Source organism: Impatiens glandulifera, chromosome 5 (genome assembly GCF_907164915.1).
Source record: "Impatiens glandulifera chromosome 5, dImpGla2.1, whole genome shotgun sequence".
In the NCBI taxonomy this organism is placed as follows: Eukaryota; Viridiplantae; Streptophyta; class Magnoliopsida; order Ericales; family Balsaminaceae; genus Impatiens; species Impatiens glandulifera.
The window spans coordinates 21,246,246-21,250,146 of record NC_061866.1 but is presented as its reverse complement, the minus strand read 5'-3'; the positions used below and the strand labels follow the sequence as shown (position 1 = coordinate 21,250,146).

Here is a 3,901-nt window from a genome sequence, read left to right as displayed (position 1 = left end):
TTTATTTTTTAACTTTATAAATATTTTATTTCACTATTTTACTTTTTAATTAAATTTAACTTATAAATTTTTTAACAATAAATTTAATTATTAATTTTATTAACATTAAAATTTAATTATTAAATTTTTATAATATAATTATCAAATTTCATTATTAGTATTTTTATTAATATCTGTACTTTAATTAATTATTATTTAAATTTAATTAATTTAAAAGTAAAAAATAATATAAATTAATATTATATTAAATTTAAGACCTATATATTTTTATAATTAGAAACCCATTATCCAATTTATTTTCTCTCTCATAACCTAATCACATTGCACACTCCATTGCTAAACGCGTTCTTGTCTACAAACGCTAGCGGGTAACCTAGAAACAAAGGTCTTCACATAGAGAGAAAGAGTGGGAGAAGAAATCATAGCGGACAGAGATAGAGATGAGCTTCCTGTTGTTTTTCTCGTCGATTGCTCCACAATTTTTTTTCTGGTTCGTTACCTTTCTCAGATCCCTAATCCTGTCTTTCTACAAATCATTGGAACTCAACAACTCATGCGGAATTGAACTTGTACTCTTTCTTTTTCTTTCTTTTCCCTATAATTATAGTATTGTTATGTTCTTGGTTGATCTTCTTATCTAATTTTAGGTTTACATTGTTCAGTTTTGTTGTTCCGCTTTGATGATCTGTTTTTATAAGCTTCTTTATTGCTAATTTTGCAATTCTGTGATATGATATATATATAACCTGATCTCTACCTCCGGATTACATTACATGTGGATTGTATTTCTCTAATTGGATATGTAATATGTATTCACAAAATCAAAGACTATTATGCTCTTTTTTTTTTTTTTTCAATTCAGTGATTCACACACTAATAACTGTTTATAAGTTTGAACTTTTTCATACCATTTTAACTCAATAATGATTTCTTGAGACTGTTGTTTATATCTTGCTGCAATTTGAATCTATCTATACATTATAAAACATTTGATCTTCAGTTGGTAAGTGTTGATGATACTCCAGTTCTATTGATTGATTTGCATGAAGTCATATGCCTTGTTTCAATATTGATGTAACAAGGTAAGGTCATTTCAATATACATGGAAATTAAATTTGAATGAATAAAGATGAGTTGCAATGTTTTTTCTTGGCTCTTAACTTAAGGTATTATAGGGTTTGAAATTTGACCAATATTCCCATTGTCCTTGTTTTGTTTATCTTTTATAGATCACTTGTTCTCTCTTTAGTCTATCTGCTAATTCCTTCAATCTTGAGGTACGCTCTTTATTGTTTCAAGATTTGGAAAGAAGGAAAACAAAGAACAGAGGGAACGGTTATGCTGGATCTTCGGTCGTTTTTCGTTTCAGCCGCTCAACGACAATCCTATGTTTGGTCCTTCTTCTTCAACGTAATCCTTCTTTTCTCTTACCAATCTGATTTACTTACTATCCCCAATTTGATTGCTTGTCTTTCTAATGGCTTTGTGAATCTCAGTTGGTTGTCTTCATTAACCTCCAACAGTGGTGGTTGGCATGGCCCTAGGTTGAAAAGTCATCTTCAGGAATTGATGGGTGAAGAACAGGTTCTTCCCTCTATCCCTATCTCAAATGGGTATCCATTTGATTGGTTAATGTAGACGGCAAAGAAATCAAAGCTTATTTGAAGTAGAAATTGAAATTTGGGTTTGAATCTGGATCTTACTTATTATATATATATATATATATATATATATATATATATATATATATATATATAATTATATATAGTGAAATGAAAATAATTGAAGCCATCAATTTTTAATTGTTACTTACTTATGTTTGTCTTAGTTCAGATTTTAAATTGAGAAGCCTCATAAATGATCTTAATTTGTAAATCTTCAGGTTTTGATCTTAACTCTGTGAAGCCTCATGAGTACAAACTCATTATGAATTGTGGTAAGATTCATGCCTATAAACTGTTTGCAGAAATGCCTGTACATTATAAAAACTTTGGAAATTTGCAGGTTGCAGGAGGTGATAGTGCAGTAGGTTGGGTTTTGGGACTTCTCGGTACAGGCAACGACTTTTCAAGAACTTTCGGGTTGGGTAATTCACTTTTCAAATCATCTACCTGTTTTAAGTTTTTAATATCTATACTACCATTTTCTTGAACATTCTTTCAATTTGTCTTAACCAGGCTGGTTCAATCCCTATGTACTGGAAATCCGTAGTCAAGAAGACTCTCGACAATGCCTGCACAGGCAAACTCTGTCGTTTGAACAGGCAAGTCTCTCATATGAATGATCTTAATTTGTAAATCTTCAGGTTTTGATCTGAACTCTGTGAAGCCTCATGAGTTTGTACTCATTATGAATTGTGGTAAGATTCATGCCTATAAACTGTTTGCAGAAATGCCTGTACATTATAAAAACTTTGGAAATTTTCAGGTTGCAGGAGGTAATAGTGCAGTAGGTTGGGTTTTGGGACTTCTCGGTACAGGCAATGACCTTTCAAGAACTTTCGGTTGGGTAATTCACTTTTTAAATCCTCTACCTGTTTTAAGTTTTTATACATCTATACTATCATTTTCTTGAACAATCTTTCAATTTGTCTTAACTAGGGTGGTTCAATCCTTATTTATTGGAATTTCGTAGTCAAGAAGACTCTCGACAATGCCTGCACAGGCAAACTCTGTCGTTTGAACAGGAAAGTCTCTCATATAAACATAGGAAAGAACAATAGATATGAAATTAGTTATAGAAACTTCCCAGCTAACTAATATGATTGCATGTTAAAGCATAAATAAGTATTGATCAAAATGGGGTGGTAGAAGTATGCTCTTCTGCGTTTGCATTTTTTTCGTCTTATTCTTTATACATAGAAGATATTTATTGGCCAAACATTTAGTCCTTCCTCTTATGTTCTTAATAGGTTGTTGGAACTCCCAATTACATATGCCCTTAATAAGTTGTTGGAACTCCCAATTACATATGCCCTGAACTGCTTGCTAATATTTTTTACGGTTGATGTATGAATGAGAAACCTCTTTGTATATGTTTTTTCTTGATCGAAGGTAAATTTCAGTTTTTGCTATTGCCCTGAGATAGTCTTTGGGTGAACTTCACTAAATCTACTTTATTTTTGTAGTTGGAAACTTTCGATGTCAATGCCTGTTGAGAAGCTTCTGGATCCACCTTATTCTCTTAAGTAAGTTGAAAAGTAAGTTGAAGAATATTCATTGGATCATGGATCAGGTTGATATAATTAGTTTTTATTAAAAGAATGTACAAGAAGTTTGGTATTATCATTAGATTAGGGTGATATAATTTTTTTATCTACATAACTTTTTTCCTTTTCTTAGATATATGACTTAAATATTTTTGTTGCAGATTAGAATAAATTCTATTGCATCAAACCCTTTGGATACTATGAATATCACAGTTGTAAGTGCAATATTTATAAATTTATTTCTAATTTGTTAATATTTGCCGGTTATTAATGATTCATCTTTGTTTATCATATCACTCCATTAATGTTTAATGATTTTGTTGGTGAGCAGCTTTCCGACATGAATAGTGATCATCACAAACATGTTCTTTACAAACATAGCCTCTGAGTTCAAACGGGAATCTAATGTTTTTTTTATTTGAACATTAGAACATTAAAAAAAAATTGTAATATATAATTAATATTTATTTATTTGACTATGATATTATTTTATGAGAAAATATTGTTTAGAAAATTTATGTTTATTTTTTATTATTTAAATTGTCAACAATGAATAGGAAATGTTTTTTTAAATATTTTTAATGATTATTTAATTTAAAACAAAAATACAAACAAATTAAAAAGTAAAATTGTTAAAAATTAATTGGGGTTTTGGCGACGCTTAAATTAATATTACCGACGCTTAAATAAGCG

The 3,901-nt window shown here is 29.8% G+C and overlaps 1 long non-coding RNA gene across 3 annotated transcripts; it reads left to right on the top strand.

Moving 5' to 3' along the window:
* The first annotated feature begins 323 nt into the window (after positions 1-323).
* On the top strand, positions 324-2,264 carry LOC124937393. Of its 3 annotated transcripts, none has more exons than XR_007099352.1 (6): positions 324-490; positions 1,300-1,410; positions 1,524-1,584; positions 1,883-1,936; positions 2,005-2,086; positions 2,178-2,264. It is a non-coding gene; the product is annotated as an uncharacterized LOC124937393 (long non-coding RNA). The 3 variants fall into 3 exon arrangements; XR_007099351.1 differs by having other exon boundaries at positions 1,230-1,410; positions 2,005-2,081; XR_007099350.1 differs by having other exon boundaries at positions 1,230-1,410.
* The last annotated feature ends 1,637 nt before the right edge of the window (positions 2,265-3,901 follow it).